Below are 24,881 nucleotides of genomic sequence, written 5' to 3' on the forward strand. Positions count from 1 at the left end.
ATTCCTGGAAGAAGGGCAAACACAGCATAGGTGTCCCTTACTGAAAAGATAATGTTTCAAATATGCTGAATCTGAAGCCCCCCCCAAAAAAGTGAAAGTTGTTCAGTCATGTCCAACTCTTTGAGATCCCATGGGTATAGTCCATGGAATTCTCTAGGCCAGAATACTGGAGTGGGTAGCCTTTCCCTTCTCCAGGGGAATCTTCCCAACCCAGACATCGAACCCAGGTCTCTCGCATTGCAGGTGGATTACTTACCAGCTGAGCCACAAGGGAAGCCCAAGAATACTGGAGAGGGTAGCCTATCTGAAGTCTCATGGATGATGCAAATGAGGCCATGGAAATGTGAACAGTTAACATTATTGCTCAACATCTGTAAGAGACAATTTATGCATGCTATTGATTCTAATGAAACAGGTCATCTCAGCTGAAACTTCAAACTGTAAAGTGTGTGTAATTCTACCGTGAAATTATCTAGAACTTTAGTTTTCAGAGGAATTTTTGCTCACTTTAAAATGGTTATGGGCAATAGTAGAGTGGGCCTTATAAGAGCAAAGAATGGATCGTAAGTCACAAAAAGGCAAGAGCTTAAGAGCAAAACATCCTGATTTGTGTTTCTCTCTTCTGCGGCAGGAGACAAGGTCGGGAGCTAGCAGAGTCTCAGAACCCCAAGATTTTTGATCTGAGCAACTTGAACAATGAGGTTACTGCTGATGGAGAAGGGGAAGTTTATGAGAAGGGCAGGACTAGGGTAAGGTTGAGTTTTCTCTCAGATGCTTACAAGGAGAGGTCAAGGGAGCTATTAGAGGGACTTCCCTGGTTAAGTGGTTAAGACGTCGCCTTCTGATGCAGGAGGTATGGATTCTATCCCTGGCCAGGGATCTTAATCCCACATGCCTGCTGGCCCCAAAAGCAAAACATAAAACAGGACCGATATTGTAACAAATTTAATAAAGACTTTTTTAAAAAGGGTCCACTTTAAAAAAAAACTTAAAAAGAAAGGAAACTGTTAGAAATGTGGGACTGGATATGAGAAGAGCAGTCTAGTCACTGCTGCATTTTTTGATTGAATTACTGGTTTTATTTTTTGTGATTTCCTCTTTGTTTTTAATATTTGACTTTCAGGGTGGGTGTATTTCATGATTTCAACTTATATATCCTATTTACATTTTGGTGACTCTCCGTTTTGGGTCATTTTTTTAAAATTGAAGTGTGTTTGGTTTACAAGGTTGTGTTAGTTTAAGGTGTACAGCAAAATGACTTATTAGTACATACATTTATGTCTGTTCTTTTTCAGATTCTTTTCCCTTGTAGGTTATTCCTCAGTGTTCAGTATAGTTCCCTGTGCTATTCAATGGGTCAGATATTAAGAGTTCAGGAATAAATGAGGAACATCTGAGCAGATTGAGGAAGCCTTCAGATTATGGGCGGAAAACCGGGAAGAGTGATGTTCTGAAGACATGTCAATGGAAAACATCAAAGTGAAGATCACTGTGACAGTACCGCTGAAGGGTCACAGAAAAAGTGACTAAGAATTGGTCATCCGATTTAGCAATGTGGCTGACGTCGGTGATGTTGACAGTTTCCATGAAGTGATGGCGCTCAAGGCAAAAGTCACATTTGAGCTGGGAATGCCAGCACAGGAAACGGAGATTAAGTGGGACACTGTCCTGGAAACAGAGGATCCTAAGACACAACCCCTTAAGGCTCCAGTTCCTCCAGGTCCCTAACCTGGACCACATTGTAGACTTTAAATATGTCCTAAGACACAATCCCTCAAGGCTCTGATTCCTCCAGGTCCCTAACATCTCATAAGCCACACCTTCCCCCCAACCCCTGCTTTGGAACACCCCTGAGGGAGATGAACAAGGGCTGGGAGGCTATTTGATAAACTAAGCACTGTTTGCGCTGTTTTCTTATGTTATTAAGAGAATCTGAGCACTAAATGAAGCTTTTACTTAAAAGAGCAGATCCCACTAAACCCTAAATCAAAGTTCGTGTTCTCCCTTCTTACCAGCAGGTGGGGAGAAAGACCAAGTCAGAGAGACAAACCTAAAGGAACTATGTGGTGTCCTTGTATTGGATTTGCCGCCTGTGTTAATAAGTTTTTACTCTAGTTGGAGTAAAGTTTCATGATAACTTTTTTCAAATTTATGGAGTTATAAAGAAAATCTTACATATTTAAGTTCTACAATGTGGTGAGTTAATATACATACATTATGAAATGATCCACAATCAAGCTAACTAACACTTTATCACCTCCCACAGTTACATTTATGTGTGTGGTGAGAATGATTAAGATCTACTTTTTCAGCAAATTTAAAATATACAATATCATATGAAGGATAGTCACTCCGCCATACATCAGATCTCAGAACTTACTCATCTTCAAACTGATACTTCCAACCCTTTGACCAGCATCTCCTCATTTTCCCCATCAACCCCCAGCCCCTGGCAACCACCACTTTACTCTCTGCTTTGACTTTTTTAGATTTCACATAAAAGTGAGATTATGCCCTTTATTTCCTGCTATGACTGGCCTACTTCAGTATGCATAATTCCTCCAGGTTCATCCTTGTTGCTTCATATTGCAAGATTTCCTTCTTTTTTATGGATGATAATATTCCATTATAATATATGTATAGTAATGTTGTTGTATCACATTTTCTTTCCCTATTCATCTGTTGATGGGCATGTAAGTAGTTCTCCCACCTTGACTACACTGAAGTGAACACAAGTGGGCAGATATCTCTTTGAGATATAGATTTTGTCTTCTTCTAATACATATCTAGAAATAGGCTTGCTATATCCATTATAAATTTCTTTTAAATAAACTTCCCATATCAGTGAAAGTGTTAGTTGCTCAGTTGTATGAGATTCTTTGTGACTCTATGGAGTGTAGCCTGCCAGGATCCTCCGTCCATGGAATTCTCCAGGCAAGAATACTTGAGTGGGTTGCCATTCCCTTCTCCGCGAGATCTTCCTGACCCAGGGATCGAACCCAGGTCTTCTGCACAGCAGGTGGATTCTTTACCATCTGAGTTGCCGGACCCACAGCTTATTGTTGACAGTTCTTTTCAAACACATCTGGTCTTTTTCTTGTGATAATGTGAGCTGTAGAGCTGCCTCTTACTCTTGGTTTTGGTCCCCAAAATTGAGTTATACCCAGATGAGATCCTACAGGGAGAAATTGATAAGTTAAGTGTGAAAATGGGACATCCACCTGAAAAGTATAAAGACTTTGGGAACAGAGTCAGATTAGCAGAGCTTTGAGGTCAGGAATAACGCAAGTAAAGCTGTAGTTGATCAGCGGTGGATGAAGCCAGTTTAGAGAATTTTTGAACATACATGTCAAGCTGTCTAGATGCATTACAGATTTTTACTTGCTCAGATACTCAGATGCATGTTTCAGGTCTCTTTAGAGGTCAGAATGAGGCATCCATGTCATAATATTTTAGAAAGCATATTAAGAATGAATAACGCAAGCAATGAAATTAGAGAGATTTTGACTTGAGAACTAGCACTGCTACTGACACTCCATGTGAATCTGAGTTCACTTTTCAAACTTTCCTCAGCATCCTCATCCATCAAATGGAGGTATTAACGGCATCACCCAGTTGGTCTAAGAACTGAACAAGATAATGAAGAGAAGGGTCTATTGTAAACACCTATAGTAGATGCTCAGTAATTATTAGTTAGCATTAATGTAATTATTGGAGAAGGAAATGGCAACCCACTCCAGTGTTCTTCCCTGGAGAATCCCAGGGACAGGGGAGCCTGGTGGGCTGTCGTCTGTGGCGTCGCACAGAGTCAGACACGACTGAAGCGACTTAGCAGCAGCAGCAGCAATGTAATTATCCACCACCCAGAAGGTTTCCTTTTAGGGCCCCTTTAGTGACCTTCTCTCCTGCCTCCATATCTGACTCCATTTCTGCCTCCCCCCCACCCCACTACCAGTTCTCATCAGCAGTCCCCATCAGCTGCCCCATGACCTTCTCCCATGTCCTTCCACCACAGGTGTTGTGTTACCTCCCTCTCACCCTGTGAATTCATCACCCGGAAACGATGTTGAGGAAAAATTACAGTCACATAAGACTTTGCTGGTGGTCCAGTGGTTAAGAATTTACCTTGCAATGCAGGGGAACCAGGTTTGATCCTTGGTCTGGGAACTAACATCCCGAGGGGCAACTAAAGCCTGCAAGCCACGACTAGAGAGCTCGTGCTCCACAACAAAAGATCCTGCATGACCCAGCGAAGATCCTGAGTGCTGCAACTAAGACCTGACACAGCCAAATAAACAAATAAACATGAAAAAAAAAATACGTTCATGCCAACAAGCAAGCAAAAAGAGGCCATGTGGGTTCACTGGCAGGCAGTTAAAGATTACTTTATCCCCGATAAGACTGGACTCAGCAAACTTTATATTTTTGATGGGTAAAATCAAGTGAAAATTTTTAATTAAATGTGATACTAGAAGAAGATTTTGATCTCCAAACACAGAGAGTTTAAATTACCTGGACCATACCATTACCTGTTTTTAGAAAGATCAGCAGACCAGCCCTTTGACTACACACACTTAAGGCAAGTCCTTTGTTTCTGACAAAGATGAGGTGATCTGTAGGCTGAAGTTAGATGTTGGGGTTTAATCAGTCACCACACAAGGTAGAATGAGCTGGATCTCTGGGAATATAGGCATCCTTTCTTTTTCATTATTGTTATTATTGGTTGATTTGTTTCTTTGGTTTTGTTTCATTTGCTTACTCGTTCAAAGCATTGAGGATCGTGGGCAGGTGATGAGGCCCACAAGGCAGAGGCGGCTCAGCCAGGTGAATGAGGTGGAGCAGAACTGCTTCAAGGCCCAGAGGACGTCCTGAGAGGAGGGGCTTCCTCTGAGCTTCTTCTTGAACCAACAGTGTCCCATGCCTGGGGAGCTGCAGCTATGGGAGCACAGGTGTGGTGCCCATCCCATCTGTCACAGACACTGCAGGTCTTTCTCGGACAACTGGATGCTGGTAGCTGTTAGCCTGGGGAAACTGAACAAGAAAAGAAGGTGAAAGTGTCACATGGGCACTGTGATCACCTGGGAGGCCTCCTTTTAGGGACTGGCAGGTACTGGGGGATGGTGTGGGAACTCAGATGCTGAGGTCTTGTAAACACACTGCAGGAGGCATTGTAACTTCAGTATTAAACATAAAAGGAGTCCAATTTCATAAACCAACTGGCAAGGAATTTGTTCAACCTCCTAATATTTCAAATTAAAAATATGAGGTACAAACTCTTTAAGTGTCTTGACCAAGAGTACCCAGGAAGGGAAAATGACAATTGCACCAAGATTTTGAGCTTCACTTTACACATACTAATTCGTTTAATCTGTGCAACAACCTTATGAGATAACCTCTCTACACATAGTGGAAGTGAGGCATATAAAGTTTTAATGGCTACATAATATATCATAACATAGATATAAAATTACTTAACCTTTTCCTATTGTTGAACATACAGATTACTGCCATTTTTTTACATCATTAAACTACATTTGACCACCCAAAAAATAGATTTTGAGATTTAGTAAATTATAATAATACAGAATATAGGGCTTCCCTGGCCGCTCAGATAGTAAAGAATCTGCCTGCAATGCAGGAGACCTGGGTTCGATCCCTGGGTCAGGAAGATCCTCTGGAGAAAAGTGAAAATTGACTTTGACTAAGAATAAGCATCTTCCTTACAATTCACCAATCCAGGTTCTGAACTTCAGGTAAAGCCAGGTACAAATTTATCAGAAAATGGTAATTCTTCCAAATATACACTACAGCCATAAAAGGTCATAGCAACCCAATTCTTGGAGTGACCACGAATTTCGTACTGAAAAATCTTACTTTCTGAAATCATGGACTACCAGAAACATTTCTGTTTGAAATTATTTCAGTAAGATGAAATATCCAAGTGTGGTCTGATGGAGTTTAGTCATTGAATCGCAGGGTAGTAGTCTTGATTTGCAGTCCGTGTGCAGAGTTTTGCACAGCAGTCTTGGACATAGCATTTGACATCTCTCTTAACTTCGTTTCCAAGGAAACAGAACTGCAGGTCCATTTCACTTGGCCCATAACTGATGGCGACCCCTTTACACACAGTCCAACTTTGCTTGGAGCCCATCAAAACAGTGCTTCAGGACTTCCTTGGAAGTCCAGTGGTTAACACTCTATGCTTTCATTGAATGGGTCTCAGATTTGATCCCTGTTTGGGGAACTAAGATCCCATATGCTACACAGCACAGTCAAAGGAAAAAAAAAGATACTGCTTCATTTACATTACACCTAAATGCCATTCTTGCAAAATCCCATAATTATTCTCTCTTTTTCTCTGGTGAAATGTCCCTACATGGCAATGAATCAGTGAACCTGACTTTGGTAGTCCACAGGTTTATCTCTGGTGGTCTTAGGCTGATCAGATAAGAAAAAGAATGTGTCCTGTATTTCAAATGTCTACTTTTAATTATCTGTGTTTTATTCCATTCTGTAAGCAGGAGTAACAAAACCATCTAATTGCAAACCAAAGGATGTTTATAACTTAAAAGTTTCCATGCTATAAACATAGAAAATTCTCGAGATCAAAGAGGAAGAAAATCACTGTATTTAAAATGAAAAACAAAACCAATGACTAAACTCCTTGGTTTTTCTTTTACTTTCCCCAAGCCCAGCCCATGCCTCATATAATACAACAATGATCAAAAAAGGTGTTTTTTTTTCCTCCTTAGCAATATGACCAGGCAATGCTTAGTGACAATGACAATCGCATTGCTTGAGAGATACCGAAAAACTTGAAATACTGATGAATTGCAAAAGCTCCTTCCCAGTCCTCATTCTTGATGACCTTGTTTCCTACTTCACTGAGAAGTAGGAAAAATCAGAAGTAGAACAACAACAACAAAAATCGCACATCTTCCCAACCTCTTGCAGCTGCACCTGTATGCTATCCCTGGTCGGGATGTTCCTGTTCACCCAACAGGGCTCCTCTCTCTCCTTTGCACTAGATCCCATTGCTTGGGAGGACATTGTTCCAGGAATTCCCTCCTTTCTTTTCCCTGGTCATCCACCCCAAGACAGCCCCTGATGAATCTCAGCCCTTGAAACCTACACTGTGAAGAAGTCCCCTCTCACACGGAGTCAGGGCTGAAGTATGTGATCAACAGAATTCTGCAGATGCCCTGGTGTGTGACCTCAGATGCTAGGTCATAGAAGACAGTGGGGCTTCCACCCTCGTGGAGTTCTCACCCTGGGGAAGCCACACTGCTTCATGAAGACACTGAAGCAGTCCTCTGATGAGGCCCATGAAGAGAAACTGAGGTCTTGCCCGAGAGACAGCCAATGTGCCCATCCGATGAGCAAGGCTCCTTGGAGGTGAAGTCTCGGGGCCCATCCACATCTTCAGATGCCAGAAACCATAGCCAGCGTCTCCATCCAGCTTCGGGAGAGACTCTGAGAACCCTACCCAAGATGCTCCCGGAATTCTCGGCCCACAGAAACTGTGAGAGAGGACAATGTCCAATGTTCCCCAAGATAATGTATTTGGGACAATTTGTTATGCAGTAATAAATAACTAATACATCTATGATCACAGGACTTGAACTTCTCCCCACCTTCCCCAGAGGAAAATCAGAGTCCTCTGGAGACCCCACAAGGACCCTCCTATCCTGCCTGTGTGCTAAGTCACTTCACTGTATCCAACTCTTTTCGACTCTATGGACTGCAGCCCGCTAGGCTCCTCTGTCCATAGGATTCTCCAGGTGAGAATACTGGAGTGGGTTGCCATGCCCTCCTCCAGGGGATCTTCTCTACTCAGGGACTGAACCCACATCTCTTACATCTCTTGCATTGACAGGCAGGTTCTTTACCTCTAGTGCCACCTGGGAAGCCCCCTTCCTATCCTGCTTGCCTCTTATTTCCTCCCTGGCTCCACCCTCTTCTTATCACCCCAGGCCCACCCACAGTGACCCTGTTGCCTTTCTCAGGAGCATCAGGGCATCACTGTTCCCTCCCCTCTCCTCCTGCCAGGCCATCCCTCAGTGTTCCACTTTCAGGGAGGCCTTCCCTAATGACCTTTCCAGAGAGCTCCCCACATATACCCACACCCACACCCACACACATTCTTCTTTCTCTTTCCTTTAGTTTTTCCTTCACACGCATTACTGTTTAATAGACTTCATGTATTATCTACAATCGGCTTCCCTGGTGGCTCAGATGGTAAAGCATCTGCCTGCAATGTGGGATACCCGGGTTTGGTCCCTGGGTCAGGAAGATCCCCTAGAGAAGGAAATGGCAACCCACTCCAGTACTCTTGCCTGGAAAATTCCATGGATGGAGGATCCTGGTGGGCTACAGTCCATGGGGTGGCAAAGAGTCAGACATGACAGAGTGACTTCACTTTCAGTTTCATTATAGATGATGCCTCTGCACTCGGTAGCTGAGAGCTGAGTTGGTGCATGGATTGTTGTTTCTTTCCAATGTAGATACACTCTCCAGTTTATTGTGTATCCTCCATAAAGATTTCTCAGGTGAATACATGAGTGTCAACGATGCATGGATAGCCAATTAATATTAACTTAAGGAGATTTCTCTGGTGGTCCAGTGGTTAAGACTCCGGGCATCCACTGAAGGGGGTGCAGGTTTGATGCCTGGTCAGGGAACTAAGCGGAGAAGGCAATGGCACTCCACTCCAGTACTCTTGCTTGGAAAATCCCATGGACGGAGGAGCCTGGTAGGCTACAGTCCATGGGGTCGCTAAGAGTTGGACATGACTGAGCAACTGCACTTTCACTTTCCCTTTCATGCACTGGAGAAGGAAATGGCAACCCACTCCAGTATTCTTGCCTGGAGAATCCCAGGGATGGCGGAGCCTGGTGGGCTGCCGTCTATGGGGTCACACAGGGTCGGACATGACTGAAGCGACTTAGCAGCAGCAGCAGGGAACTAAGATGACATGTGCCTCTCAGCATGGTCAAAAGATTTTTGAAAATGCCTCAAATATAGGATTTTGTGACTGGCTCCCACTTTGTAAGGATGCCTCTAAAATTTACTACTAGTTTGCATAGCAAATATATGGGTTCTCAGAATTGGTACCTTTTGTTTTGTTTCATCTTGATTTCCTTCTCTCATTTATAAGTTCTCTGTTTTTTATATTTCATTCCGATTATTATGTTCTCATTCTACACTGCTTCCAAGACTTCATAAAATTAATATAAGCAAATAAAAGCAAATAAATAGTGTTAGTTCTCTCCTAAACTCAAAATAGGTGATTAAAACTATCACTGGTTCAGTATATTATAGTAAACATTTTGAAGAATAAAGATCTAACATTTTTGTGAACCCTATTTTAAAAACTCAATAAAATGTAATTGTTTTATTTTTCATTGAAGTAAACTTTATTGTGAAATAGTTTACATGATAAATAAGCTTTGGATCGGGAAAGGAACATTTATTTTTAACATTTTGCATCATCAATGCTCACAGCATATTTTTCTAGTGTCACGTTATTCTTGGAAATTTTTGTTTGCTTTCATGATATAATAAAACTCTTCTTAAAAATTAATTGCTTTAAATTGATGTCTTCTTTTGCAAAGAACCCAGGGAGAGTTAACACTAAAGTGAATGATTACCCTATCTAGTGAATAAACAGGATTTTTCTGCCTTCACAGAATTCACAGTTCCTCATTCTGTATAGAATCTAAATTTGGGATCAGGATAGCACAAATTATAGGATCTGAGAAGATCATTTAGCAACTATGGGAAGGATAAAGGTAACCTAGATCTTACATCCATACTTGCCCAGAAGAGCCATCAAATGATAAACAGGTGTTCAAAGATCAAAATGGGAAGTAATTGGTTTTGATTCTAAGGGAAAGGGTAAAATGGTACTTCTCAGTATATGTTTCACTTTATAAACTTGTCTCTTGTATTCAGTGAATGGTCAAAAAAGATAATCAAGTTAAAAAACATATCTATCTATCTATATATATATCTTCTCATATTTATGTAGTTAATATACTTTACCTAGCATATGAAATAGTGTTAACTTTCACAAAATAATCACAGACTTAATACTTTTGTAGATTTTACTTTTTATTTACTTTGTTATTGAAATATAGTTGATTTTGTTGTTCAGTCACCAAGTCATGTTCAACTCTTTGTGACACTATGGACTTCAGCATGCCAGGCTTCCCTGTCCCTCACCATCTTCCAGAGTTTGCCCAAGTTCATGTCCATTGAATCGGTGATGCCATCCAATCATCTCATCTCCTGTCCTCCTCTTCTCCTTCTGCCTTCAATCATTGTAAATAGTTGATTTACAGTGTTTCAAGTATACAGCAAAATGAATCAGTTATACACACACAAACACACACACATATACAAGTATAGATTATTTCTTGTAATAGATTATTACAGGATACTTAAAATAGTTTCTTGTGCTATACAGTAGGTCCTTGTTGTTTATCTATTTTATATATAGTAGTGTGTACATGTGGAAGAAGCTCTATACAGTTGGCAAAAACAAGACAGGGAGCTGGCTGTGGCTCAGATCATGAACTTCTTGTTACCAAATTCTGACTAAAATTGAAGAAAGTAGGGAAAACCACTAGACCATTCAGGTATGATCTAAATCAAATCCTTTACAGTTATACAGCAAAAGTGAGAAATAGATTCGAGGGATTAGATCTGATAGACAGAGTGCCTGATGAACTATGGACAGAGGTTCATGACACTGTACAGGAGACAGGGATCAAGACCATCCCCAAGAAAAGGAAATGCAAAACAGCAAAATGGCTGTCTGAGGAGGCCTTACAAATAGCTGTGAAAAGAAGAGAAGCAAAAAGCAAAGGAGAAAAGGAAAGATACACCCATTTGAATGCAGAGTTCCAAAGAATAGCAAGGAGAGATAAGAAAGCCTTCCTCAGCGATCAATGCAAAGAAGTGGAGGGAAACGATAGAATGGCAAAGTCTAGAGATCTCTTCAAGAAAGTTAGAGACACCAAGGGAACATTTCATGCAAAGACGGGTTCAATAAAGGACAGAAATGGTATGAACCTAACAGAAGCAGAAGATATTAAGAAGAGGTGGCAAGAATACATAGAAGAACTGTACAAAAAAGATCTTCATGACCCAGATAACCACGATGGTATGATCACTCATCTAGAGCCAGACATCCTGGAATGCGAAGTCAAGTGGCCCTTAGGAAGCATCACTACGAACAAAGCTAGTGGAGGTGATGGAATTCCAGTTGAGCTATTTCAAATCCTAAAAGATGATGCTGTGAAAGTGCTGCACTCAGTATACCAGCAAATTTGGAAAACTCAGCAGTGGCCACAGGACTGGAAAAGGTCAGTTTTCATTCCAATCCCAAAAAAGGCAATGCCAAAGAATGCTCAAACTACTGCACAATTGCACTCATCTCACACACTAGTAAAGTAATGTTCAAAATTCTCCAAGCCAGGCTTTAACAGTACATGAACTGTGAACTTCCAGATGTTCAAGCTGGATTTAGAAAAGGCAGAGGAACCAGAGATCAAGTTGCCAACATCTGCTGGATCATCGAAAAGGCAAGAGAGTTCCAGAAAATCATCTACTTCTGCTTTATTGATTATGCCAAAGCCTTTGACTGTGTGGATCACCACAAACTGGAAAATTCTTCAAGAGATGAGAATACCAGACCACCTGACCTGCCTCTTGAGAAATTTGTATGCAGGTCAGGAAGCAACAGTTAAAATTGGACATGGAATAACAAACTGGTTCCAAATGGGGAAAGGAGTACGTCAAGGCTGTATATTGTCACCCTGTTTATTTAACTTATATGCAGAGTAAATCATGAGAAACACTGGGCTGCATGAAGCACAAGCTGGAATCAAGATTGCTGGGAGAAATATCAATAACCTCAGATATGCAGATGACACCACCCTTATGGCAGAAAGTGAAAAAGAGCTAAAGAGCCTCTTGATGAAAGTGAAAGAGGAGAGCAAAAAAGTTGGCTTAAAGCTCCACATTCAGAAACTAAGATCATAGCATCTGATCCCATCACTTCATGGCAAATAGATGGGGAAACAGTGGAAACCGTGAGACTTCATTTTTCTGGGGCTCCAAAATCACAGCAGATGGTGACTGCAGCCATGAAATTAAAAGATGCTTGCTCCTTGGAAGAAAAGTTATGACAAACCTAGACAGCATATTAAAAAGCAGAGACATTACTTTGCCAACGAAAGTCCATTTAGTCAAGGCTATGGTTTTTCCAGTAGTCAATATGGGTGTGACAGTTGGAGTATAAAGAAAGCTGAGTGCTGAAGAATTGATGCTTTTGAACTGTGGTATTGGAGAAGACACTTGAGATTTCTCTCCTTGGACTGCAAGGAGATCCAACCAGTCCATCCTAAAGGAAATCAGTCCTGAATATTCATTTGAAGGACAGATGTTGAAGCTGAAGCTCCAATACTTTGGCCACCTGATGTGAAATACTGACTCATTTGAAAAAACCCTGATGCTGGGAATGATTGAAGGTGGGAGGAGAAGGGGATGACAGAGGACAGCATCACCGACTCAATGGACATGAGTTTGAGTAAACTCAAGGAGCTGGTGATGGACAGGGAGGTCTGGTGTGCTGCAGTCCGTGGGTTGCAAAGAGTTGAACAGGACCGAGCGACTGAACTGTCTGAACTGAACTGTGCATGTTAGTCCAAACTCTTATTTATCCTTCTCCCTCCAACTTTATTTTTAGAACAGCTCTAGACTTACAGAAAATTTTAAGCATACAGGATAGAGTTCCCATATACCTCATCCCTCTTCTCTCACAGTTCTCCTGTTAATAACATCTTGCATTAGTGTGGTACCTTGGATATAATTGATGAACCAATATTGAAACATTTTTATGAAATAAAGTCTGTTGTTTAGTTAGAAGTTACTTTTTACATTGCTCAGCTCTATGGATTTTGACAAGTATATTATATCAAGTACCCACCATTACATTATCATACAGATAGCTTCACTGTCCTTAATCCCCCACCATCATTCCCTTCCTCCTCTTGAACTTCTCACAACTACTGGTCCTTTTAGTATTAATATCTCCATAGTTTTGTCAAGAATATCGTATAGTTAGAATCATACAGTGTGGTGCCCTTTCAGATTGGCTTCTTTGACTTAAAAATATGCATTTAAAGTTTCTTCATGTTTTTGTTGTAGTTTGATAGTTTCTTTTTATTAGTAAATAATATTCTACTGTATGGATGTACCACAGTTTGCTTCTCCACTTACCTATTAATAGATATCTTGGTTGCTTAACAATTTTTAGCAATTATGAATAAGGCTGCTAGAAAGATTAGACGTAAGTATCAATACTTTTGTGTGAATACCTAGAAGCATGTTTACCAAATTAAATGGTAAGACTGCTTATCTTTGTAAGAAACCACCTAACTGTCTTCCAGAGTAACCACACCATTCTGCAGTCCTACTTGCAACGAATGAGAGTTCCTATTGTTCTAAGACATTTTCATAATTTGCTACTGTCAGATTTTTGGATTTGAACCATCCTAGTAGGTGTTTAGTGGTTTAAAAGTGTGATGTAACTTTCAAATATTTTAACTTGCAACTTCCTAGTAACATATGATACTGAGCATCATTTTATATAATTATTTGCTGTTTTAAAATCTTTAATGAGCTGTCTGTTCCGATCTTGAGTCCACTTTTTAAACTGTGTTGCTGACTTTCCTACTATTGAATTTTAAGAGTTTTTTGTATATTTTTGGATACAAGTCTTTTGTCTGACAGGTATTTTACAGACATCTTCTCTCATATTAGGATTGTTTTTTCATTCTCTTAACATCTTTCACAGAGCACTATTTTTAATTTTAATAAGTTCAATTAATTGTTTCTTTTATTCATTGTGGTTTTAGCATTGCATATAAAAGTTCATCACCAGACCTAGTGTCAGTTAGATTTTCTCCTATGCTATCTTTTACAAGTTTTCAAGTTTCATATTTTATATTTAGGTATATGATTTGTCTTAAAATTTTACAAAAAGTATAAGGTCTGCAGCTAACTTCGTTTTTCACATGGATGTCTAGCTGTTCCAGCACCATTCCTTGAAAGGACTATTCTTTCTCTACTGGCTTCTTTATAAAAAACAATCGACTCTCTACGTATGGCTCTGTTTGGGGCTTGCCATTCTGTTCCATGGATCTATGTGTCTATTCTTTCACTAATACCACATTATCTTGATTATTGTACTTTCCAGTAAGCCTTGAAATTTGGTATTTATCATTTTTCTTTGCTGTTCTTCAGTACTGTGTTGGCAATTCTGGGTCTTTTGTCTTTCTGTATAAACTTTAGAATCAATTCATCAATATTCACAGAATAAGTTTTTAGGATTTTTATTTGTATTTTTATTTTTCACAGTTTTCAATCTACAGATCCACTTGAGAAGAATGACATCTTAACAATACTTTTTCTATCCATGAACATGGAATATTTCTCCATTTCTTTAGCTCTTCAATTTTGCTCAGAATTATTTTGTACTTTTCCTCGTATAGGGCATATATATATATATATATAGTTATATTTATACTAAGTATTTTTTTTTAGTGATAATGTAAATGGTGTAGTACTCTTAACTTCAAATTATACTGTCTGCTGCTGGCATATAGAAAACAATTGACATATATACTAATCTTGTATATGGCAACCTTGCTATAATTGCTCACTTGTTCCAGGAGTTCTTTTTGTAATTCTTTGGGATTTTCTACATACAAAATCAAATCATTCATGTACAAAGACAGTTGTATTATTTCCTTCCCAATCTGTGTATCTTTTATTTTTTTATTGTCTTATTGTTTTAGCTAGTACTTCTATTACAGTGTTGAGAAGCAGTTGTGAAAGGAGCTATCCTTATGTTGTTCCTGATTATCAGTGGAAAAGCTTCTAGTCTCTCACTATCAAGCATGATCATAACTGTAGGTTTTTAATGATGTTCTTTATCAAACTGAGGAAGCTCCCCTTCCTCAATTTCTGGTTTACCGAGTATTTGCATTATGAATGGGTATTGGATTTTGTCAGATGGTTCTCCTGTATCTATTGATGTGATCATGCAATTTTTTTTAGTTTGTTAATATGATGCATTACATTAATTGGTTTTTTAATATTGAATCATTCTCACATACCTGCAATAAGTCTCACTTGGACATTGGGTATAATTCTTTTTATAATATTGTTGGCTTCTATTTGCTAATGTTTTGCTGTGGATCTTCTCATGTATAGTCATGAGTGATACTGGTCTGTAGTTTTCTTGTGATGTCTTTATTTGGTTTTATTATTAGGGTAGTGCTAGCCTCATAGAATGAGTTAGAAGTGTTTTTCTGTTTCTATTTTCTGAAAGAGTATAGATAATAGGTATACATTTCTTCCTTAAATGTTGGTAGAATTCACCTGTGAACTTATCTGGGCTTGGCGCTTTCTGTTTTGAAAGGTTATTACTGATTCAGTTTCTTTAACATAAACTTACGCAAATTGTGTACTTCTCTTTAGTTGAGTTTTGGCAATTATGTCTTTTTACTGATTGGTCCATTTAATCTAGGTTATCAAATGTATGGCCATAGGACTGTTTATAACATTTCCTTATTATCCTTTTAACATCCATGAGATAAGTAGTGATGTCCTCACTTTCACTTCTAGTAACAGTAATTTGTGTATTTTTTTCTTTAGTTAGCCTAGAGATTTATATATTTTATTTATCTTTTCAAATAAATAGCCATTACCTTTATTTTCTCTATTGTTTTCTTGTTTTCAATTTCATTGATTTCTATTCTTTTTTTTTTTTCTTATTATTACTTTGCACTTATTTTGCTCTTCTGTTTATAGTTTCCTCTTATGGAAACTTAGATTGTTGATTTTAGATATTTCTTTTCTAATGTATGTATTAGGTGCTATAAATTTTCCTCTATATATTGCTTTCACTGCATCCCATGAGCTTGATAAGCAGTATTTTCATTTAGCTTGAAATAAGTTTTATTTTGAGAGCACTTCTTTGATCCATGAGTTATTTAGAAACGTGTTGTGTATTTTCCATATTGATTTGTAACTTAATTTTGTTGTGCTCTGAGAGCACACTGATAGCTTATGGTGAATGGTGCTGCCGGATTCATGGTCTCTGAAGGAGGAGATTTAACTCTGGGACCAAAGACAGGGCTCAGTCACTCAGAGCTTTGAGTGCAAAATTTTATTTAAAGTGACAGGATAGAGAAAGCTTCTGACATAGACATCAGAAGGGGGCAGGAGAGTACCTGCCTCACTAGTTTAAGTGCGACCTTATATACTTCTCAACTAGCTGCCGATAATAGATAAAAAGAATACCTCAAGGTTGTAAGAGTTCCACCAGACCTTTTCCCAAGGCATACATCCTGAGATAACTTTGGCACAAGATTAGCCAGGGAGAACGGTTCTGGGCAACGTCTCTGGGTGAGATATACTATTGCTGTGTAATCAGGGGTACAAGTATCGAGAAACAGGTTCCCAGGCAAGCTCTGTTACAATTATAATCATTAACATAGAAAAACATTTCCATGAATAAGACGTTGTGTTGTGTGATCATTAGTTCCAGACCTAAAGAAAGGCCAGTTCTCGGGCAAGATGCCTTGTTACACAGGCTTAAGGAAAGTACCAGCAAGAATGTTCACCTCCTCCTTAAAGGGCCTTAAGCTTTAACTCTCTCAATACTTTGTGTGATACTTATTCTTTTAAATGTGTTGAGATGTGCTGTACAGCCTGGAATGTAGCCTATTCTGGTTAATGTTTTATGTGACCTTGAAGAACTTTCTGTGTAAGGTTAGTGTTTTATGCATTGTCTCCTCTGATTGGGTGAAATATACAACTGACAGTTAGACCCAGATGATGATGGTGGCATTCAATTCGACTATATCCTCATTGATTTTACGCCTGCTGAATCTGTCAATTACCAATAGAGGGTTGCTGAAGACTCCACCTATAATAGTGCATTTAAGTCTCTTTCTCCCTGCAGTTTTATCTGGCTTTGCCTCATATACTTCAAAGCTGTACTGTGAGATGCAGACACAGGATTATCATGTCATTTTGGTGAGTTGACCCTTTATCATTATACATCCTTAAAAATTTCCTTGTTCTGAAATCAGTTTTGTCAGAAGTTAAAATGATTAATCCAACTTTCTTCTGATCAGTGTTACCATGGAGTATGTTTATCCTTTTTCATCTGTGTCTTTATAATTAAAGTTGGTTTCTTGTAAACAACATGTATTTGAGTCCTATATTTTATTCACTCTGTCAGTCTTTATTTTTTCATTGGTGTATTTAAACAATTCACATTTAAAGTGATTATTGATAGAGGTAGATTAATATCTACCATAAACTTTTTTCTACTTACTACCTTTCTGCTTTGTTTCCTTTTTTCTTCCCTCCTCCTTTCTGCTTTTGTTAGTTTTAATTAAGGATTTATGTGATTCCATTTTCTCTCCTCTCTTAGCATATTAATCATACTTTTTATAAAAGTAGGTTACCATTTCCTCCTCCAGGGAATCTTCCTGGCCCAAGGACTGAACCCACATCTCTTAAGTCTCCTGCATTGGCAAGTGGGTAATTTACCACTAGTGCCACTCGGGAGGTCCATAAGGACTTATGTGATTCCATTTTCTCTCCTTTCTTAGCATATTAATTATACTTTCTGCACAATTATTTTAAGAATTGCCCGAGTATATAGTACAATTATAACTAATCTAAATCTACTTTCAAATAACACTATACCTCTTCACAGGTAATGCAATTTCTTTATTATAAACTATTTCCAGCTCCTCTTTCCTATCTCTTCTAACACTCTGTCATTCATTTCACTTACCCGTAAGCCATAATCACCCAATGTGAAATCTGTAAGTGTCATTTCAAGAGTGCTCCAAAGAACTTCATTACCATAGTCCTTTATGTCTCAGTGTAAAGAATTCAATGAGAGTAAAGTAGTAGATAAGAAGTGATGTATTAGAATAGGACGCTTGTGAGGATTACAAGCAGGTAGGCAAGAAATGCTATGCTCTGAGAACCTACTGGGCTACAGTTTTATAATCAAAGGAAAAGTGGAGAGGGAGAAGAAGACCTTATTTGTCTCTCTTGAGTAGGCAGTTTCTCCCTCAGTTTGAGCAGGAGGTTTCCTTGTCCCTACATGGTCAAGCTAGTTCCAGAAATTATTGTTTCGTATGTGTGCAGACAGCCTGTCACAGAGATCATTAACTTACTGAGCACACGGGGCAGTATGCGGTTCTCATGCACCATTGCTTTATTCTTTGGGGGCATGTCTCACGCTTCTACTGCATGGTTTTATTACTAAGCAAATATGGTTGGTTTTGTGGTTTAGCAAACTTGTTTTCTTGAATAATCATTAACTTACAGGGGTCTCATATATATATATATATATATATTTTTTTTTTTTTTTTTTACTTACAACCCCCTAGTGGGATTAACAATATAATCACCTACTTTGTCCCTTTACTCTGTCCCTACCAAATATATTGTTGCTATTATTATTTTGAAGTTATCTATTAGATCAACTAAGAATAAAAATCTTATTTTTACTTTTATTTATCCTTTTTTCCATGTTCTACCTTTCTTCATGTAGATCAAAGTTTCAGACTATATCATTTTCTTGTCTATGGAGAACTTATTTTAACTTTTCTTCCAAGGTAGATCTACTAGTGAAAGATTCCCCCCTCCTTTTTTTTTTTTTTGATCTGAGAAAGTTTATTTCCTCGTCTCTTTTGAACGATAATTAATTAACCGGATTCAGAATTATGCATTGATGGATTTTTCTTTCAGCACTCTAAATGTCCCATTCCACTCATTTGCCTAGTTTCTGAAGAGAGATATCTCATGTAATTCTATTTTTGCTTTGCCATAGGTAAGGTAATTTTCTCCTCCAGCTTTTTTCAGTATTTTTTTTCTTTGTCTGACATTCTGCAACTTGAATATGATATACTGACATGTAGATAATTTTGTATTTATCCTATTTGGTGTTTTCTGAACTTCATGAGTCTCTGGTTTGGTATCTGCCATCAATTCTGGAAAATTCTCAGGCACTATTACTTCAAATATTCTTCTCCTTTCTTTTCTGTTTGGTATTCACATTACCTATATTTTACACCTTTTTGTGATTTTTCATAGTTTCTGAATATTGTTCCTTTTTAAAAAAACCTGTTTTTATACTGAAATTTGAGATGTTTCTATTGACATATATTCAAGTCCATGGATTATTTCTCAGCTGTAAAAAGTGTTCTTCATTTCTATTTCAGTGTTTTGTTTTCTAGCACTTTCTTTTGATTCTTAGAGTTTTTTATTTCTCTGCATATGTTACACATCTGTTCTTGCATGTTGTCTAATTTCTCCAGTAAACCTATTAGCATATTAATTGTAAGTATTTTAAGTTCCCACTCTGAAAATTCCTAAACCTCTACCAATTTCAAGTCTGCTTCTGATGCTTGCTCTATTTCTTCAGACTGCTTACCTTTCAGCATGTGTTGCAATTTTTTTACAAGCCAGGCATAATGTATCAGGTAATAGGAACTGAGATAAGCAAGTCTTTAGTGTGAGCTTTTATGTTAAAATGGCCACGAGTTAAGCTGTGTTTAATATTTGCTGAAGAGAGGTTTTACTTTCCTTTAACGCCGTTTGTTTTGTCTGCTCTTTTGTCTTTGGGTTTTCTTAGAAACTCCTTCCTGAACTGTGTCTGTGTCCTGCAGCTCTCAGTTATAATCCACTGCTACTGTAACTGGAAAACTTTTAATGTGATCATAAGGAATTGGGAAGGGGATGCATTCTATAATCTTGTGGTTAAATCTCCGTTTTTGGTGAGGTGGAATCCCTGGGCTATGAATAGTTGTTCAGCTTTCTTGTTTGTGATGACAGGCATGACAACTTGCAAAATCTTCAAATATCCAAGTGGGAACCAGCAGTTCTTTTTCTACTCACGTGAGACAGGCTTGAAGGAGCAGAAGTTGTCTAATTATTCTCCCTCAAGTTCAGATAGAGCTCTGATACAGAAATGACCCTTGAGGGCTAGCTTTGTTTCAACTTCCCAAGTGGTTCAGTGGTAAAGAATCCAACTGCCACTGCAGGAGATGCAAGGGATGCTGGTTCGATCCCTGAGTGGGGAAGATTCCCTGGAGAAGGAAATGGCAACCCACACTAGTATTCTTGCCTGGGAAACCCCATGGACAGAGGAGCCTGCTGGGCTACAGTTGATGGGGTCACAAACAGTCCGACATGGCTGAGCGACTGAGTGTTCGTGCAGCCTTTGTTTCAGGGACAGGAAGCTCTATATGCGTTTCAAAGCTATTGCACCCCCTCCCTGCCAGATCCAAGAGGGAATTTTTCTCTTATCTTCACAGGAGAAACTGGTGGGGCTCCTCAAGGTAAAAATCATGAAAGTGTGGGAGTTCACCTAAGCCTAAATCCTACTGCCTCAGAGTTTTCCACTCTTAGTCAAGTTCACACTCGGTCTCAAGCTGTCCTCCGATTACTGCCCTCTATCCATCACTGGCGACAGTGGCTTCTGCTCCTAGTCAGCTGGTATTGTCTGCTTCAGTTTCCAGAGAAGTGATTTGTCCTGTGGCCTCAGTTCTCTGGTAGGTGTCAAAAGAATCATTGATTTTCAGTTGATTTAACTTTTTTCTTATTGTGATGGCAGTAGTGACAGTTTTCAAGATCTTCATATGTCAGAGCAGAAACCATAAGTCGTAATAGTAATATTTTATATCCATTATATCTTTTGACCACACAAAAAGGTGTTGATGGAAAATTAATCAGTCAATCAAAGAAAGAAATGGAAATTTTTATTTGAGCCAATTTGAAGACTATAACCAGGAAGAGCATCTCAGAAGTCAAGGTACAGTTATGTAAGTTTTTTGAGACAGAGGGCTATATATCAAATGACATTTTATTGGCAGTTTACATAATCCAGACTAAACATCATCATAGTAGATCATGTGACCCTTTACAAGATCAAGAAGAATGTTATCTTTTAAGGAGTTGTCTTATCAATGCTGGAAGAATGTTACTCTTTATGATTGAGCAAGTATTCCAAAGAATGCTCAAACTACCACAAAACCACACTCATCTCACACGCTAGTAGGGGAAGGAAATGGCAATCCACTCCAGTATTCTTGCCAGGAGAATCCCATGGACAGAGAAGCCTGGTGGGCTACAGTATACAGGGTCACAAAGAGTCAGACATGACTGAAGTGACTTAGCACACATGCACACGCTAGTAAAGTAATGTTCAAAATTCTCCAAGCCAGGCTTCAGCAGTACATGAACTGTGCACTTCCAGATGTTCAAGCTGGATTTATAAAAGGCAGAGGAACCAGAGATCAAGTTGCCAACATCCGTTGGATCATCAAAAAAGCAAAAGAGTTTCAGAAAAACATCTACTTCTGCTTTATTGATTATGCCAAAGCCTTTGATTGTGTTGATCACAACAAACTGTGGAAAATTCTTAAAGAGATGGGAATACCAGACCACCTGACCTGCCTCTTGAGAAATCTGAATGCAGATCAGGAAGCAACAGTTAAACCTGGACATGGAATAAGAGACTGGTTCCAAATAGGGAAAAGAATACGTCACAGCTGTATACTGTCATCCTGCTTATTTAACTTATATGCAAAGTACATCATGAGAAATGCTGGGCTGGATGAAGCACAAGCTGGAATCAAGATTGCCAAGAGAAATATCAATAACCTCAGATATACAGATAACACCACCCTTATGGCAGAAAGTGAAGAACTAAAGAGCCTCTTGATGAAACTTAAAGAGGAGAGTGAAAAAATTGGCTTAAAACTCAACATTCAGAAAACTAAGATCATGGCATCTGGTCCCATCACTTCATGGCAAATAAATGGGGAAACAATGGAAACAGTGAGAGGCTTTATTTTGGGGGGCTCCAAAATCACTGCAGATGGTGACTGCAGTCACGAAACTATAAAATGCTTGCTCCTTGGAAGAAAAGCTATGACAAACCTAGACAGCATATTAAAAAGCAGAGACATTACTTTGCAGCAAAGGTCCGTCCAGTCAAGACAGACTGGAGAGTTGGACTATAAAGAAAGCTGAGTGCCAAAGAATTGATGCTTTTGAACTGTGGTGTTGGAGAAGACTCTTGAGAGTCCCTTGGCCTGCAAGGACATCCAACCAGTGCATCCTAAAGGAAACCAGTCCTGAATATTCATTGGCAGAACTGATGCTGAAGCTGAAACTCCAATACTTTGGCCACCTGATTCAAAGAACTGACTTATTTGAAAAGACCCTGATGCTGGGAAAGATTGAAGGTGGGAGAAGGAAATGACAAAGGATGAGATGGTTGGATGGCATCATTGACTCAATGGACATGAGTTTGAGTAAACTCTGGGGGTTGGTGATGGACAGGGAGGCCTGGCGTTCTGCAGTCTATGGGGGTCACAAACAGTCAGACATGACTGAGCGACTGAACTGAACTGAACTGAACTGACGTATTGTTACTGATTTGGGAGGTCTGGTCCACACATAAATGCACATCCACAATGCAGAGTGCGGAGTAGTTAATGGTCAGAGGAGAAAGTTTATGTTTAAATTTTTCTTGTCTTCCCATATACATGTATGTGTATGCAACTTAGTCGTGTATGACTCTTTCTGACTTTATGGACTGTAGCCTGCTAGGTTCCTCAATCCACGGGGTTTTCCAGGCAGGAATACTGAAGTGGGTTGCCATTTCCTTCTCCAGGGGATCTTCCTGACCCAGGGATGGAACCCCTTTCCTGGGTCTCCTGCAATGGCACGAGAATGTTTTCTTTATCCCTAAGCTATCTGGGAATCCCTGTCTTGCCATAAAATATGAATTTTATTTCACAAGGACAAAGTACATAGATCTTATTATTGGCACTTTACATGCTAGAAAACTGAAGTTGAGAGAGAATGAATGACTTTGCCAAGATAAAGGGTCAGAAGATGAAGGTAACCCACATCTTCTAGAGGTTGCCAAGACTCCTTCAACACAAAACGTCATGCTCAGGCATTAATGCACATGAACCCACTTGAGAAAAACATTTGGATTGTCCATGTTTCAGTTGTTTCTGCGGCCTGACGTAAAAAGCCCTGGAGAGGGATATTCCATAATGTGTCCTCAAGCCTGACTCAGTCCCTAACTCACACTTAGATTTTAGGGAATTCACAACAATGGGAGTCTCAGTCTCTCAAAGAATCTGCAGCAAGACCTAACCATGTGATCATTCACTGAGGTCTTTTGTAATCACAAAAAGAAGCAATTCTAGGTTGTATTTAGGCTCTGTATTTTTGGAAGAGAGAGAGTTTGTATATGTGTGTATCTGTGAGTATGGATATGTGGAAAGGGGAACTTATTTCTCCACAGTTTTTCTGAACTGTTAAATTTGTTCTTTCCCTGAAGTGAAAAGCCTTAGCTTCTTTAATTCTTTAAATGGGATGACACTTTACCTTCCCATCTGCTTAATTACAAAGATAGCTTATGAATGTGATTGATATTTAAAACAAGACTCCCTTCCAGGGTTTCCTTTGTCTTTGAATTGTCCTTAGGCTTTCTCATTGTAACTCCACGACCATTACCAACTACCAACCGTTGAAATGTCTCAGTGCAAAGTCACTTCCTCAGAGAGGCCTTCTTTGAACTTCCTCTTTTTGAATCTGAATGGCTCTGTCCCTTGCTATTCTGGAATCTTCACGAGGGTAGACTCTGCACAAGTCACAGCTGATCCCCAGGACAGACAGTCCCGAAGTGCTGTCCACTAGACCCTTCTGCAGGAAGAGAAATTGTCTGTAATCCACTCACGTGGCTACTTGGACTGAATTTTTTATCCTAATTTAAATTTAAATAGCTAAATTCAGCTTGTGGCCACATCTCTGACAGTGGGGGACTAAAGCTGTGTTTCTCGAAATCTAAATCACGATGTCACTAAGACGCTTAGTGACCCATTCTCTGGGTAATTCAACAAAATACAACAAAATTTCACAACTATTGGTCTAGAATGGGATTCTCAATCCTGGCTTCACATTAGACTGAACTGAAGGAAGTTTTAAAAGAAAATATGTCCCAATCACACTTCTAGAGAATTATATTTCAGTTGGCCTGGAGTGGGGTCCAGGTATTAGTTTTTTTGTTTTTTTAAATTTGGCTGCCCTGGGTCTTTGTTGCCGTGTGCAGGCTTTTTCTCCAATTGCAGGTGAGCGGGGGCTTCTTCTTATAGTGGCTTCTCTTGTTGCAGAGCACAGGCTGTAGGCGCAGGGCAGGCTTCAGTAGCTGCAGCTCCCAGGCTCTAGAGCACAGGTTCAGTAGTTGTGGTGCATAGACTTAGTTGCTCCATGGCACCTGGGATCTTCCCTCACCAGGGAGCAAACCCATGTCCCCTGCCTTGGCAGGTGGACTCCTCACCACTGAGCCACCAGGAAAACCCCCAGGTATTAATTAGTCTTTTTTAAAAATGAAACAAAACAGAAAATCTCCCCAGAGGACTGTGATGGGCAGCCAAGCTTGAGTCTAGAAGATTTGTTCTCACCTGCTCCTCAAAACAGACCAAATAAATATACAGATAAATGGTCTGGGAGCTTTTATAAAGGGTGGGTGATGACAAGTAAAATCTTGTGATGTTACAAGAGATATTAGTGACATTGGTGGTTCAGATGAATTTCTTCACATTCTGTAAAAAAGAAAACACAGCTTTAGATCATCTTTAACAGTTGTGAAATTCCTTGTCCTTTTATCCATTAACAGTACCTATCATACCATGCTCTGGGAGATTTAGTGAGGGTGACATTTTGAGTTCCCTAAAACAATCACGTCTTAA

The 24,881-nt window shown here is 39.3% G+C and overlaps 2 protein-coding genes across 17 annotated transcripts in view; one reads left to right on the forward strand and one right to left on the reverse strand.

Annotated features, from left to right (window-relative positions):
* Positions 1–7,204, reverse strand: part of GASK1B (golgi associated kinase 1B) — a 95,855-nt gene extending 88,651 nt beyond the window's left edge. For 2 of the 5 annotated variants that reach the window (XM_081541694.1, XM_081541693.1), the window contains exons 1-2: positions 7,133–7,204; positions 4,530–5,031 (exon numbers count right to left, since the gene is read on the reverse strand). The gene's annotated coding sequence lies outside the window, so the exon portion shown is untranslated. Of the gene's footprint in view, positions 1–256; positions 372–2,833; positions 3,176–4,529; positions 5,032–5,874 lie in introns of those variants that run through there. The other 3 variants (XM_081541696.1, XM_081541695.1, XM_081541697.1) reach the window with 3 other exon arrangements.
* A 63-nt stretch (positions 7,205–7,267) lies between these two features.
* TMEM144 (transmembrane protein 144) overlaps positions 7,268–24,881 on the forward strand; it is an 87,458-nt gene continuing 69,844 nt past the window's right edge. For 4 of the 12 annotated variants that reach the window (XR_014068843.1, XM_081541708.1, XM_081541700.1 and 1 more), the window contains exon 1: positions 7,268–7,522. The gene's annotated coding sequence lies outside the window, so the exon portion shown is untranslated. Of the gene's footprint in view, positions 7,523–7,615; positions 7,782–8,425; positions 8,550–24,881 lie in introns of all 12 variants that reach the window. The other 8 variants (XR_014068844.1, XM_081541709.1, XM_081541703.1 and 5 more) reach the window with 3 other exon arrangements.

The sequence above is a fragment of the Giraffa tippelskirchi genome, chromosome 11 (assembly GCF_054371585.1).
Source record: "Giraffa tippelskirchi isolate mGirTip1 chromosome 11, T2T-mGirTip1v1.2.pri, whole genome shotgun sequence".
NCBI lineage: Eukaryota > Metazoa > Chordata > Mammalia > Artiodactyla > Giraffidae > Giraffa > Giraffa tippelskirchi.